The sequence below is a fragment of the Plectropomus leopardus genome, chromosome 18, assembly GCF_008729295.1.
Source record: "Plectropomus leopardus isolate mb chromosome 18, YSFRI_Pleo_2.0, whole genome shotgun sequence".
In the NCBI taxonomy this organism is placed as follows: domain Eukaryota; kingdom Metazoa; phylum Chordata; class Actinopteri; order Perciformes; family Serranidae; genus Plectropomus; species Plectropomus leopardus.
The window spans coordinates 4,823,079-4,839,723 of record NC_056480.1 but is presented as its reverse complement, the minus strand read 5'-3'; the positions used below and the strand labels follow the sequence as shown (position 1 = coordinate 4,839,723).

At 40.4% G+C, this 16,645-nt stretch overlaps 1 pseudogene; it reads left to right on the top strand.

Annotated features, from left to right (window-relative positions):
- Positions 1-6: 6 nt before the first annotated feature.
- On the top strand, positions 7-4,992 carry LOC121957453 (annotated as a pseudogene).
- The last annotated feature ends 11,653 nt before the right edge of the window (positions 4,993-16,645 follow it).

Here is a 16,645-nt window from a genome sequence, read left to right as displayed (position 1 = left end):
GTTGTTGTTGTTATTATCTGTTATGACATGGTCATAGTCAGGGAGAAGAAGATCAGAAAGATTTGAGCAGAAATCTCTGGTGTTTCTAGCAAACCTTTAGAAGAAGATTTACCTTTGTTTGGGATGGGTCAACAAGCAATAGGCTATATTTTATATGGCTTACAGTACTTATAAAATGTTCAATGATAGTTATTTAACTTGTTATTTGTAATATAATGTCGCCTTTATAAGTACGAGATATAGGAAATTAGTGCTGAAATGCCTCTCTTTTGGCCGCTCAAAGCACCCATACTTTAACACCAAAGACAGACGCGGATTTGACACTTTGACAGCAGTACGTCAGCGTCCACTTTAACCACAGCGCGAGGAAAGATAAAAACCACGGATCCGTCAGTCCTTTACCTGCACCTCTTTATCAAACCAAGATGAAAAAGTTGCTTTTATTGCTTCTCCTCTGCCATTTTTCATCTCCAGGTCAGTTCACATTTTAACTGGACTCTGTATTTTGATCTCGCTCAGCTCCAGAGCAGTTTACACAGATTTACTTTCACTTTTATTTCAGCTATGCGTTTTCAAAATGCGTCATGTTTATTAGTGTGTGTTTATGTGTGTATATTTATACTGATGAATATAAAAACCTTGTTTTTCCTACAGTGAAACACAGCCTGAAATTTTTCTTGACTGCATCTTCTGGAGTCCCGACTTCCCAGAGTTTGTGGTGTAATATTGCTCGATGAATTTCTGATGAGTTACTGCGACACCGACAAAAAGATAGTGGAACCAAAACAGGTGTGGGCCAAAGATATTTTAGAAAAAAATCCCCAGGACCTGCAGCATTACTCTCACGAGTGTCTTGTGGTTCAGCCAAACCGCTTCAGAGCCAGGTTACAGGACTTTAAACAGCGCTTCAACCAAACTGGAGGTACAATATTTTTTCTCTGTTTCTCTGTATGCAAATAAACTGTTCTGCTAATGACTCAAACTCACCCTCAGCCCGAGATAATGACAAACAAAACATTAACCAATAGTCAAAATATCTTACACAATTACAAACATATAGAATAGAGAAATACAAGACATGCTTCTTTTTCCATGTTGACCTGTCAGATAATTGGACTGAGTGCTCTGACATCCGTCTGTACAGGTTTTATTTGAAGAATTTGCATATCCCACTTGTTTTTTAAAGTTTTGTTTTGCTCCATAGTTCTTTAAAAAATCACAATTATGTAAAATATCGATTTTACATCTGGAATATTTATCATTGATTGCCTTAAAGTTTTTATTTCAGAGAATAAATAATAAACTCGTAAAATTAGTTATGTATAATTAATTAGAAAATGAAGAGTTTCTTAAACACATAATGTTTGTGGTCAAATATGTGAGATATTAAGCTTTAAGATCAGGGGCCAGATTTTTTCCACCATGCATGAAAAGTGGAAGCCACAGTGGTAAAATGAAAATAAAAATTAAAAAAAAAAAACAGCTGCAGCCTTGATCTGGTGAGGTTATCATTGCTGATATCAGAATGACATCACAGCAAGTCTGACAGAAATCTAACTGGCATGCAGACTAATCTATTATTATCAATACAGCAGATGCTCTCAGTTTTGGACCAACCTCCAAATAAAGTGGTAATGCAGCTAAACAGAATCCAAGGCTGCAGATATTAGATGGCACCTGATAACAGATGGCAGAAAATGGGGAGAGAAGGACAAGGTCCCCCACTGGACTCACACCAGGGACGTTGCACTCAGTGGTCGGCTCCTAAAACCCTCCGAACTATGGGTTGACCTTGGTGTGACTTTATGTAAATAACGATTTGGATGCAAGAATTTACAGCCTTTTATGATTTACAGAAGATTAGCTGCCATTGTAACATTTAAACTGTCAAAATGTAATAAAAATTAGGTTCCATTAGTTAGAGAAAAGTGCATTGATTGTCTGTTTTTGAAGCATGAGCACTCTGAAAGACCACGAGGACAGCAGCGCATCATGTATTGCACAATATGCTAAATATCATCTTTCTACTGAAATATCATAATTGTTAATAACAGTCTCTGTTTCTGTCTCTCAGATCAGCACATTTTACAGAGGATTATCGGCTGTGAGTGGGATGAAGAGACTGGTGAGATTAATGGTTTTGACCAGTTTGGTTATGATGGAGAAGACCTCGTATCACTGGACCTGAAGACTCTGACATGGATCGCTCTGAAACCACAGGCAGTCATCATCAAAGTGCTTTGGGATGCTAATAAAGCTAGAATAAAAAACACTGAAAAAGACCTCACCCAGGTTTACCCTGAGTTGCTTAAGAAGTATGTTGCCTTTGCCAAAGACTTTCTGCAGAGAACAGGTAGGATCACATGACCTGATGCACGTAGATTCATAAACGCAATAATGTTCATTCTGTCTTCTCAGACTGAACCATTTTATTATCACTCCAGTCAGTCTGACATTTCCTTCTCTTTGGCCTCTTTTCTGTGGCAGTAACATTTGTTTTATCCTTCACCAGTTAGTAGATGCTGACATTTGTGGGTGCTCTTACATTTCTTAATGCTAAGACTGATAGCCACTGTACAGTATAGCACAGGTTAAAAAGTTGACAAAGTTTGACAGTGTTGTTGTTTCAATAAACATGTGATTCATTGTCTTACTGTAAATCATGTAAATGTCAGGTCTTTTCCGAATGACTGTAGTCACTTTCTTCAGTGGTGATGTAGTATATCTCCCTTTTTCTCTGTTTCATATCTTTGTATCTCTTGATTTCATTTCTTCATAATTTCTTCCATCTTTACTTTATTTTCATGTTTACTCTTACTCATCTTTCTTTACCCTGTCTCTCTTTCATTCCCTTCATTCTCACCCCAGAGCGTCCCTCAGTGTCTCTCCTCCAGAAGTCTTCCTCCTCTCCGGTCAGCTGCCACGCCACAGGTTTCTTCCCCAACAGTGCCATGATGTTCTGGAGGAAAGATGGAGAGGAGCTTCATGAGGGCGTGGACCCCGGAGAGGTCCTCCCCAACCACGATGGGACCTTTCAGATGAGCAGTGATTTGGACGTTTCATCAGTCGCACCTGAAGACTGGGACAAGTACGAGTGTGTGTTTCATCTTTCTGATGTGATGGAGGACATCGTCACTAAACTGGACAAAGCAGTGATCAGGACCAACTGGGGTAAGACTGAGCGTAGGGGGTGCTGAATTGGACTGTGGTTTGTTGGGTGTTTTAGCCCTTGTCGTCCAATTAAGCTAATTTTACAATTGCTAGTAATTATCACAAAACTAATCAATATTAGATCGGATGTGATCATTTAATTTCCCTTAAGCCATTTTAAAGCAGTTCATAGACCGTTTTTTACCATACACACGTTTGTTCTGTCTGTCCATTCTTAACTCTACAAAGCCAGTGATGAAACCTACACATCATTATTTCATCTATTTTGTGAAACTGAAGGGGACTTTAACTTTTTATCAATTAAGTTTTTATCGAAATAACTTTATATTTGCCAAAATATCACTATGTTCTGAAAAAATTGCATGACAAAGATCAGCTGTGTGGATGCCATTTTTTACACAGAAGGTCAAAATACCAAGTGCTGCTTCCCATCTGGAGCAAACTTTCTAATTTTGCAGCTAAACAGTACACCAAAATATGTTCCTGAAAAGAAGCCGTATTCATATTTGATCAGCGCTGCCAGGTTTGACAGTTTGACTGCAGCTTGCAAGCAATGACACACAGCTACTTTAGGGAGACCACGGCTCTGATTTGTTGATTTTGTGTCATTTTGTGTCATTGAACACACTGCAAGGCAGTAGAGGAGGCAGAGGAATATGTTTTTTTTCACAGATTATCTATTTCATTTAGTGCTGTCAGGATGTAGCAACAGTTTATGAAAAATGGTCTTTTTTTATAAGTTATCAACTGCAGCTTTAAGTTACAATTTTATTTATTCATGAGGTTATAAATTATTTATTTAAGGAGTCAGTTTCTGTCTTTCAAATCCAGTGTGAGATTTTTAGTATATTTGTATAGACACATTTTCAGTATAATAGCCAAAACCGTTGATTTTACTGTATAAAGTCAACTCTACGTCAGTCTTCACAGCAACAAACCCACATGTATATATGAATGGTGGATTACTTCTGCTCTATCCTGCTTTCTCTGTTCAGCTCTTCATTTTCTTTTGTTTAACAGAGAAACCTGGTAACATGATCATCACCATCACTGCCACAGTGGCTGTTCTTGTTCTCGTCTTAATCTTTGCCACTGGATTCATCATTTACAAAAGGAAGACAGGTGAGAGAGAAAAATGGAAAGAGCATCTGCTTTATTGGCTTTTTTTTAGCTCTTTGATTTTAGTCTGAGTCGATTATTTTATCCAGGTTGCATTTGATTTTAATTTATACAAGCATCAATTCCCAGCATTTGCAATTTAAAGGAACTAACAGTAAATAATGTTAAGCTCAGAGTTTGTGAGTCATGATAATATTAATATATATCAAGATGACGTGGGAGAGAAAAGTGGAATTGATATATTCCAACTGAGTAAAAGAGCTGAAAAGCAATTACAACTGCCTGAAATTATTTCCCTTTTTTCTGATTTCAGCCAAATGTCCTCCACCCCGTAAGTAAAACTTAATTTTATTTCATTTTGATTGATCTATCTTACGTGTATTCTGTAAATTCAAAAGGCTTTCCAATTATTGATCAGCTGAACCTTTTCAAGGTTTACTGTTCATAAAAGTTTAGTGCAGGACGAATGCATTTCAGCAGTTTCACACGAACATTTCGTTTCTGACCTTACAGCTTCTGACAACAGCTTCGACCTTTCTAGAAGACTCAACCCAGAAGAGACATGATTGACAAACATCATTAATTTCCTTACTTGTGATGAGAAGATGCCAATATTTACCATTTCACACATAGAAATAATACACTAAAATATGGCTTCCTCACAAATTTATAGTTTGTGGTTCACATTTAAAAAATGTAGTTTGATTTTTTCCGTTTCACGAATTGCAATTTTATTTTATAATTCTTTTAACACTAACGCAGTAATGTGTTTCCTATTCAAAATTCTCAGTGCATTTAACAAGATTTTTTTTTTATAATGTTACATAATATTTTATGGTTTTAAGGTGACCTCAGTCCAATAAACAGGCTGCTGGTCGAGCATATCAGTCACTGGATGTTTTACAGTGGAGTAAACGCTGAGATATTTGTAACAGGTACTAAAATGCACACCCTGAGATGTTTACAATAAGAAGGTTAGGATACTCTTGAGTTAAACTGAACTCCGGCCTTCATTTTGAAAATCATATCAGTAACAGTCATAACTAGGGCAGGATTTTATCACTTGAAAAAGCATTTGATACTAGATGACCGGTTCCTGTATTTCTCAGGAACAGGTAACATTACTGAAACACTCTTTGTCAGATAAAACAAAATATTGCCAGCTCACTGAGAACACAGCCACCAGAATCCTCACATGTAAACACAAAGCCAAATACTGGAGCTGTAGCACTAATAACACTTCACTGGCTCTCAGTGCAACAAAAGTCATCTGTAACACTGTAATAGTAATCTAAGGCACTTTATAGTTTGGCTTTTCAGAGCATTTCTGACCTGTTTGCAGGGTTAGGAATAATATGAATTACATGTCTGTTAATATGTTTGTTTTTTGATGAAGTGAATTTTGTCTTTAAGTGCTGCTTTCTTATGTTTTGATGCTTGTTTAGTGTCATCTCTTGGAGTTGCAACTCCAAACCAGTCTGCTTCAAATACTGATCATAGAGATCAATTAATGAAATTCTCATGAAAAGAGACACAGGCATCCCTTTCCACATTTTTAATCATGTTTATTTGATATTTATGATCTGAATATTTGCAGAGGTTTATCAGGGCCTGAAACAAAACAACAATAAAACTTTTTTTTTTTTCATTTTAGGTAAATGTGAGAGGATGAAAACACATGGCAGTCAATGAGAACATACCATGATGTGTAATTTGTTTGCCAAATGGTGCACTGAATGTTCGAGGCTGTGTCTTTCCTTCTGTTACCACCAGAGAGCAACATAACGCTGAAATGTGTCAGCTGTGTAAAAATAACCAACAAGGGCATTCTCTCACTTCTAGCATTTGAGGGGTTTCATTTCTTTTTAAAAATATTATAACTAAAAAGCTTTCTTACAGAAGGTCTATTCTCTGTGAAGAATACAAGCAGCAAGTCCAACTTAAGTGATATTAAACTGACATTTGATACAAGAATTTGAGTACAATTTAAAATTAAATTTAATGTAAAAAGTGCAGCATCAATGGGTTTTTTTTCTTACAATACTATAAATTTAAATGGCTTTTGTAAGTTATTTTCAGCTGAATGTTGTGTGCTGGAAGTGACCGACATGGTGATGGTTTCAGTGTCAGATCAGAGAGGTGAGGTGAGAGGTGAAGCTGTTCAGAATGGTACAGAAATTAACATAAAATACGTTTTAGTCAATTTTAATATAAAGCAAATTTTGCATCTATCAGAGAAATCACAAGCATCTTGTTTATGACAGGCTCAGTCTTTCCCACTACAACTTCCTTTTAAAACTTTTGAGTCTGTTTTATGAATTTCAGTTTGTCCAGATGACAGTGCTTCATATGAAATTGGGAACTTTCTAAGTTGGAAGCAGTGGAGCAGTGGAGCAGTGGAAACGCAGAGGTGTCAAGACAAAAACTACAAGTTTCATTATATTATTGCTGAACATCAGCACACTACAACCCAAAAACATACAAAAACAGAAATACATCACTGCATCACCGTAATAAACTAGATCAGTTTCTTCACTGATATTGACCTTAAGTCCGTGGATCAGCCAGATACAGGAGACAACGGGCCCCCAGGCACAAACATGCACGGCCCCACCACCTCTCCAACATAAGAGTAAGACTCAGACTTTTTTTAGTTGTTTAGCCTCTTTATTGGTTTGTGTCTCCTCACTTCTACCACATCTCTCTGTGGTTTTGTGCCCCTTTGTGGTCCCTGTGTGCCTTGTGTATATGTAGCTTTTTGTGTCCGTGTTTTTTTTGCCCCGTTTATCATTTTAGATCATTTTGAGTCACTTCACCTTTCCCCGCCCACATGCTCACCTGTTCACACTTTCCTCATCAGCACCTGCAGATAACAGCCCTTTTCCCACTTAGTCCTTGCCTTTATGCACTCTTCTCTGCTCCACTCCTGCTATCCTCTGGACTCTACATTACCTCTGTTTGGATTTGCCAGTAAGTTTATGCACACTTTTGCCATTAATCTCTGAACCGTCGCTGTCTGTCCAGTTGTCTGCATTTGGGTCAGATTCTGTGCTGCCTCACATTCACCCCCATGACAGTGTTGACTCAGTGCTGGTGGATGTGTTATTGTGTCCTTCTTAAGGGTGGCTGTGCACAGAGGTAGAGCGGGCTGAGCTCGAATCAGGAGATCAGCAGTTCAGTCCCTGGCTCCTCCACGCAACATGTCAAAGCATCCTTGGGCAAGATACTGAGCCTCAAATTGCTGAGTGTGTGAATTGTTACTGATTATCCACGTGGCACCACGCATGGTAGCTTTGGCCACCAGTGTGTGAATGTGTATGTGAACGGCTGATAGTGACTTGTAGTGTGAAAGCCCTTGAGTGGTCAAAAGACTAGAAAAACAAAGCAAAAATGCTGTTTCCTCTGGCTTCATGACATAGTAGGTGGGTGTGCTTTGGTAGAAACAAAATAGTTCCTCCATGAAACTGCAGAGAAAAAGGTCTGTTATCTTCAGTAACCGGGTTGTAATTTCTGCAAAAAGAAAGTGCTGATGACTTTTTGAGATTGTGCTTTTTTTGGCGCAATGAGCACCACAAGCTGAGTGCCATCGAGTTCCGTTATTGGAGAGAAGGCAGATATCTCTATGGCTGATATCTCCAACACTCAGCATATCACACCAGAACAATAGGTTATAGATTGATAAATAGCACTACAGATATGTATATTTTTTCTATTTGTTTGTTTTTTTTGGGGGGGGGGGACTGTCTCTTTAATTGATTTAATTATGGATAAGCTGTGTCTTTGGGGGCTCTTTTTTGTTTCCTCAGAGAAGTGATCGAGGTTCTGGCCTCTTAATCAAACCGGCTGCTTTCTGGTCTGTTTTTGTAACCTTTGTCTGTTTGATGGTCCTGTTGCCTCTGGAGTCTCTGCTCCTCGAGTAGCTTTACAAGGATCTAATAAAAGTACAACAGAAGTGAAGAATTCATGCTGTTTTTTTTTTTTAAATAAATTTGTGCTTGAAAGTGAAACCTGGTACAAAAGCAAAATTGAGATCTTCCTTTTTGTTCAAAGACAAAACATGAACATAGCCAAACACAAGCTGATTTCCTTTTCTTGGCCCTGTCTTGGCTTTAAAGGAGATTTTTTTTGTTGATGTGAAACACTTTTGATATCAATCTTTACACTCAGTATATAAGCTTTTGTTGAGGTGTGAGCAGTGTTATGTTATTTTTGCATGATTTTTGCATGGTAGCATGTCAGTGAAGACATTAAGATGGCAGCATCTGAGTGACCTGTGAAGATTTTTTGAGCAAAACATTGACAACTCTAAAGTAAAATGCAGGCCAATCACTAAAAAACAATTATTGTTTTTTCCATTTCATACTTTGAGAAACAACATCTTCACTGACAGATGTCACATGCACCCCCAGACAGACAGACAGACAGACAGAAATTTGAATCAATCAATACCTTGTCATTGAGTAAAGTCTACTTCAAGTTCACACGTTCTCAGGGGCGTCTGCAGCCGGCTGCTCATTTTGTCCGAGGGATCTCCGCTGACCCCTGAGCCACTGCCAGGGATTGTCCTGATGCAAATCAGGAGAAGGAACCAATTCATCGTCACACAATTCGATTAGACATCTGCATATTGAGCATCTGCACCCCATGAAAATCTGCCAATACTTACTCTCCCTCCCCCGCTGCCCCCACATTTTCTGGCCCCCCACAGGGGTAGCGCCCCACGACCCCAGGGGCAGCCTCTGTCCCTGGTCCCCATCCGCCTCTCCCTGTCTCCCCCTCTTGTCCCCTCCTGACCCTGTCAGGCCCGGCTACAATACCTGACCCCGCCCCAGAGACGAGACGATTGGAGTTCAAGGTAAACGTCCCTTTCTCTGGGTCCGTCTGCAGGCTGCCCTGCCTGGCCCCGTCCGGCCCTTGTCCGCTAATCACATGCACCGCTCTTTTTTTTCATACTTTCTCACACATGCAGACAGAAACACACTCTGTTTTTTCATTACAGCCGTTTTCTTGAAAAGACATGACTTTGCCTTGAAAATGAAGGCTTTCCTTTCTCTGGAGCTTTTCCATTGTAATCAATTCTGACCACTGACTCTTATTCAGACATCTCTGCCACTCAGATGATTTCCCTCCTTTTTTTTAAAATTGCTCTTATTGATTCATCAGGCACTCTTTTAGCAGTGGGAAAAGAGATTAAGCATGTCAAGAAGTTTAAAGCAACATGCATTGAGCCTTACCACACACAATGCAAAGTTGAGATGTGATGCTCATGCCAAAAAAATCTGGCAGAACTTGCTTTATATACTTTATATATTATAGTGTGACCGTTGAAGAAAATGAATTTTATCTAAGCAGAATAATGTCAGAAACATAGTGACATTTCTGACCTCCTTGTTTTAGGCACATTTTATGTACAAAAAGTTCATCAAACATATTTGGAAGTGTTTCTGTATCATTTTAAGCCATATAAACTACCCTGAATACCTTTTTTAGATCAACAAAACCTGCCTTCATCAGCTATAATTGTTCTTACAGAAAACTGCAGTTCAGTGCCCAGGCTTGAATAAGAGTGGCTGCATGATGTGATAGTGCATGATTCTGCTAATCCAACATTTATCATCTGGGATGAGTAAAAAAAATTGTGTTTGTGTTTGTTAGACCCATCCACCACCGTTGAAGGATCTTTGAGAAACAAGTTGAATTTCTTTAAAGGAGAGTCACTTTGTTTACTATAGTTCTCTCAGTGCTTAGTGATAAAAAAAATGTAACTGACTCTTTTGTTCAACTCACTGTCCCTTAACCTGTCACATCTACTTCGTCCCCAAATGTCTTTTGGTAGCACTCAGTAAAAAGGCATGGACTTGTTACCACCTCTTGGCTGTATGTTAGTGAAGTTTCCCTCAGCAGCCATTGTCATAATTATGCAAGATCAGGTTTGAGAAAAGTCAAAAATGCTCAGTAGTTCAGTTTTAAGTGAGAAGTCTGATGGTGTGAACGCGTCCAAAGCGAAACCCTAAAACGTGTCTGCCAGGGTTTATGTGGTTTCTCATTGCACACATGTTGGTATGTGAGCCGCTGATCACTTTGAACCTTGTCTCGTCTCTGATTCTTGGCAGGAAGTGAGCGTCAGCAGCCCTTGGTCGTAAAACTGCTTTTGGTCCCTCTCCCAGAGTGCACTGGGAGGGGAGAGGACAGAGAATCTCTGTGTCACCTCGCCATGGCACGGGATGTGAGGAGATCGTTGGGAATGTCAATACTCGCTCGAACCGAGGACGAGCTGCTGCCTGCAGTGCAACAGAATGACCTGAATATAAATTCAACAGAAATAAAATATAATTATGACACTTTTTTCACAAAAGCATAAGACTGTAACTGTAATTCTCAAAACACCTGCAAAGAGTTAAATGCAACTCTAACTGCGCTACCAAGCAAATTGTGGTCAGTAGTCCTTCACTACACAAACAGTCCAGTTCACAAAGATCAGCACTAATAGCCACACACAGTTACTGTAAAATTTGTTTGCTTCTTCAGAAAAAGTTGGTGGTAACTAAAGCACACTGACAGACCAGGATATTAAATCCAAAATCTGATTCATCTCTGTCAGGTTTAAAATTATTTACCTGAAGTTTTGAGAAATACCCCTTAGAGCTGGATATCATTTAAAAAATAGCAATACCAGTACAAATAATTCATTTGATGCCCAGACTGTGAATAGAGTGACACGTAGGCACTACTACAAACGTTTTGATCGCATCCCGGCGTGCTGAACCTCCATCAAATACAAAACTTTCGACCACATCTAACTGTTGCGGGAGTGTGAGCTCCATGCCAGGGACAGATGTGAGAGTGCGCCCAGCTGCATGAACACAGTGATAGGGTTAACAGGTCACATCACATGCCTATCATTACCCAATCTTTGTTAATTAATGACAAAGTCGAGCGGCATCAGTATGAATTTGTTGGGACTGTTAATTGGCTTAATATTGGCTTTTAGCCTCTGCTGCTGTGTTAGCTGATGCTAATCAGGTAGACGGTGAACCGACCTTTTGCCGGGAAGACAGTGGCTCTGGATGTGGCTGTACCAGAAAGTTTGCTGATCCTGCAGGGAGTCAAAATGGTTGGGGATCAAACCCACGGCACGTAAAGGATCAGATGCAGGCATTGTTTGACTGGAGACCTTTTGATACTACTTGGTCATGTCAGTCGTTACCTTAAAGGTATCAAGTATAGACACCCAACCCTAATGCCTGCACCTCATTGGCCATGTCCTGTAGCTTACTGCCTGAAATGCTTAGTTTTCTTTTTCTCTCCGCCATTGTTTCGCCTGTTGTGTTCTCGCAGCAAAGGCAACATAATAACACCTCTTGTACTGCCTGCTGCATCATACCACCTCATGCGAACATAAAAACTTTTTTGCGATAAATGGGAGTTTTTTTTTTTTACTGACTTTTATTCTCAGTTTCAATTTGGGGGTTAATGGAAACCCGCTTAGTGTTGACACTGCTGGCTGCAGCAGTCTCACTCAAAACTGGACCATTTTGAAAAAATATCATTCCCACTGTTCCTTTCGACACAGAAACGTGAAAATATTGTCCAGGTTGAAAAATACAGAAGTTAATCTTTAAGAAAGTTAAGATGAGTTAATAGTTAAATGAAAGTTAAGAAAAAGAACTTTGTACCATTGGATAGAAAATGTACTTTTATTAATGTAGCCTCCTTAGGAAAATCTTTCAAGCATTAAATTGAATTGTGAAAGTTGCCTGGGGCCTCTGGTATCATAACATTTCCCCTGTGAAGAATCATTTAGACTCCCATTTAAAATGAAGAGCACAGATCTTCTTTTTTTCAATAAAATATTTTCAATAAAAAATTTAAAAGTAAACACAGCAGGACTTTGCATTCACTGTTAGATTTATAGGACTGCAATTTATTGATTTACAAGGAGAAAAGCTGTGCCCCCCCCTCAGAACACTTGATCATCCTAAAAATTGATTGAGTTGTCAAAATCGCTGTCTGTTCATTTTTTCTGCTGCGGAACTTGGGGCTCAGCGTTCTCCCATCAGGGTATATTTGTAGCTACAACACAATGTTCAAAAGCTTTTGTCCCTCATCCCATTGCTGTGATCTGCGTCTCAGGGCTTGTGGACAAAAGGTGTCAAACGGAGCGTTGGACTTGGCCTGCCATGTCCTCCCGAGGCTGCTCCTAATCCTATTACTGTGGGCTGTGGAGGAGTATGGATCCCAGCGACTATTAAAGTCTAAGGGAGGCCCTGTGTATTTACTCTGTGTGTGTGTGTGTGTGTGTGTGTGTGTTCTTGTGTGTGTAATTGCATTGTGAGCGACTTCTTATCCACGTTGTCATAATGTGTTATCCACTGATGCGGCTCGCCGTTTGCCGTCTTCTTGAGTTTGCTACGGGGCAGGTGGACATTTCAATCATTACTGATGCCTAGTTCAGCACGTTTGTTCCTTGATCCATCTATGAAGCTTCACCAGAAATCTTTCAGTTTGGAGAATATTGGTTGGTGCATTGGGAATAATGCCAACTTTTTTGACGAAGTATTCAGCTTTTTGACATCTGACAACTCTGCTGGCATCTGGGAAGTTATCAAGGTTCACATCACTTGTAAAGTGAACGATTCAAAAGGACTTTTTCTTAAAATCTGTTGTCACATCTGTGCAAAAACTAGAGTAAGAATTAGTCTCAAGTATTAAACATTTATAAGATAAATTGCAGAGGTAGGACCTTGATCACTGTTTCAAGTCACTAGTCACTAGTAAGTCTCAAGTCTTTGCACACAAGTCCTGAGTCAAGTCTGAAGTCCTAAACTGAGTTGAAAGTCCTATGCAAGTCATAATGCACACTTCACTGAATGTAATGCCATATCGTATTAAATCCACAAATCTTAAAAACATGCATTTATTTGTTAAAATAAGTTTGTTGGGAATTGTTGCATCTTTGAATGTAATTTTCAACCTGCATCTTTTGCACTCTGCAATTAGTATTTGTTGACCATTGCACCGAACTGGTGCATTCACTGGTGAATGCCTTTAAATGTGGTCCCCAATCAATCAATAAATCAATATGTTCACAGTTTACTGTGGAGCCATGCAAGAAAATCACAGTTTTCTTCACAAATTCAAGACAACATGGCATGAGTAACTGATTAACAAATAGTCATTTTGTGGTTGACGTATTCCTTTAAGTCATAAAATAATATCAGTACAGTTTCTCTCCTTCCTCGAAATGCAACTTTTCTTGAGGGGTAAATGGTGATTTGACTCAATTTAGATTATGTTCCACAAAGAATCAATAATTATTAAATCTGTAAAAGCTCTATTATGGAAATTGTAAAAAGCAACTAAGAAGATTTAGTCAATAATGCACATGCACAAGTAGACCTAGAGAAGCTAGTGAAGCTTGTGGCTTTATATGTCAGATTTCTTTTTACTCACCATCAAAGAATAACTCTTTTCATATTGAGCTCTGTAGAAGAAACTTCTATTTTTAAATTAGCTCTACTAGTGAAAGGGAGTGTTTACAGTATGTGTTTGCTGTTTAAAGAGTAGTCAATGGCAACTTAATTCTCAAACCTCAAATTTTCAAACTTAAGAAATTGCTGGTGTTTGCTTTCAAGTCTCAAATTAATGCATCTGGATATATCGATGTCTAATCGCACACAACAATAATGAAAGATCACAAGGTTTGCAGCAGATGAAACAAAGTATGATAGAGAAGTTATATGTAATGATAAAAGATGCAAGAGGATCTGGAAAATGTGTTTTTTTAATGTTTTTTATGTTGAGAGAAATACTGATTCATAACCCGCCTTTTGTTTGTCTGCGAGCAGTGTGGAGCTTAAAATGACCGGAATGAAATTTCGCCGAATGGCCTTTTGTTTTCTCTGGGTATCACTTATCTGGCTAAAGTGCAGGCCGCGGCCACACAGACAGACACACACGCAGCCGTCCACATCCTCTCAATAGCCACATTTGCGTGTACATTGAACAGAGTCAATTGCCTGTCAAATGCGTTGCGCAGTCAGACACCAGTAGGTATCAGGCCTAAATGCAGGCGAGCCTCCCAAAGTCTGGACTGCGTGGGGGCCCCACTCTGTGAACCTTGTGGCCCCTCTCACACCCTCTGCAGCCCCCCCCCCCCCCCCCCCCCCCCCCCTCCCCCCCCCCCCCCCCCCCCCCCCCCCCCCCCCCCCCCCCCCTTTTTTTCATCTTGCCGTCCCAGTTCAATGTTAATGTCCAGCGGTGTCCACTCTTCGGACGTCTCCTTCCCGAGTAAAAACCCAGAGAAGAAAGGGCGGAAAAGAGAAAGAAAACTAAACCATCCCTCCTTCTTTTCTCACCCTGGCCTCCTCTTGTGTGCTGTCCAGCTGGCTGTGACCCTTGACCCCCTGACCCTCACTCCTGACCCCTGGACCCGTTCCCACGCCACGCCTTTTTGTGTCCACCTCGCCATGGCAACACCTTGCTCACTGCTGCTGCCACGGTAACAGATGGACAGGGGCCTGGAAATAACTTCATTCAGCCCCGCCCGGAGGGGTGAGCACCATGGACAATCTGCCCCAGAGCCCCCCTTTCCTCCCTTACCCTGTCTCACACACATACTTGGACGCACAGCACCCCCAACCCAACTTTGACACCTCCTGTGCCACATTCTAACACCCCAATCCCCTTGGATGCAATCCCTCAGCAGGGGCCTCTGGGTATCAGGGCCTGATAGAGTCATTAACACAGAGATCCCAGATTCACCCTGGCATGTACACAGCACATACATGGGAATAAGAATACATGGCCGTTGTTGGCACAAAAAAGCATAAAAAGACACCCCAAAGTCATCCACATATCCCATTTCACACTGCTGGTATTTATGGTTCAGGGAGTAGGAGCGGTAACTTCATCACCGTGCTGTAATTATCTCTCTGCTTCTTTTATTAGCCCTATTGTTTTCTCACATCCTCCGATGAGCAGAGGGGCTGGGGGGAGAGTTGTAAAGACACAGAGCTGAGCAGCGGGGGATCTGTTTGCTAACTTGGAGACAAACGACGGACTGAATAGCATCGCTGAGGAGCTCAATAAGGTGCAGCAGGAAAATGAACTGCAACAGTTTTGGTGCTAATCAGTAACTAACCTCTAAACAAGGTTGCGTGCGCTTTGTCCCCTTCTTTGGGGAACACCTCTCGGACAGACACTGTGAATAGATTAAAGGGGGATAGTGTAATTACTTGTGCTGAATGGGGTCCGTGCCGTGCAGAGGAGGAGTGGGTTTACACTGTCGAAACACACTTGTGTTTGTAAAGAGAGCTCTGATCCTCTGGGTCTCGTCTTGCACTCCCTGCAGAGAGCAAACAAACAAGCAAACAAACAAAATGGCGACACAACAGAGGGCTCTCATCACATGGTTATTAGGACGGACTTAAATTTAGACTTTGTAGGCAATTTTCGTTTTCCACTTTATCTTGCTGACAGGGCCGTAGCCATGGAGGGAGGGGCAAATATGCTGGGGGGTCTTATTTATGATTATGATTACATTTGCTAATGATTACTTAATACAGCGGTGCTTGGTTGCCTGTCATAGCATTGCATTTTATTTCAATTTTTTTTAAGGCACATTTCAGCATATTTGAATATTTGGTGGGATGTGGGTTAGCATTAGGGTTAACATTAGGGTTAGGGTTAGGAAGTTAAAGTTATCTTGATGACTCCTCTGCCTCGTTCCCACAACTGGGCAGTTAAAAATGGGAAGCCAAAGGCAGCTCTAGGATCCTATATTACTTGAAGTACCTTATTTTTATGTCTTTGGATTTTCTAGTTACTGTGTATTGTTTTGTGAGGGTTAAAGTTTGGGTTAGGAGACTCCTGTGATACATACTATATTTTAATTGCGGCCTTATTTCTTGAGGTAATTTAATTGCGTTTTTATGAAAATGTTTATTTAAAATGTCTTGGGTTTTTTTTTAGTTGAACCAGCTTGACTGACTGAGGAGCAGGTGGAGGGGGGCACCACATGCAACCGCCAAAAGACTGACCATTGAGGCCAAATCACACAAGCGAAGCCACTTATTCAGTTTTTTTAGATTTTGTATCCCCCTTCCATCCATGTATGCATCTGCATCCCACTATCTTTCCCTCTAGTTTCACTCCTTCCCTCCCTCACCCCTCCCTCCCCTCCTATGTCCAACACCCCCTCATCCTACCCCATACCCCCCTTTTCTCCCTCTCTCTCCTCCCCTCTGCCTCTCGCCCAGTTCATTGTACCAAAGGAGATTTTCTCCATTGAGGCCCAGTCTCTTAGGTAACCCCAGCGCTGCATGAAATGAGGAGAGGAAGAGAGCGAGAGACA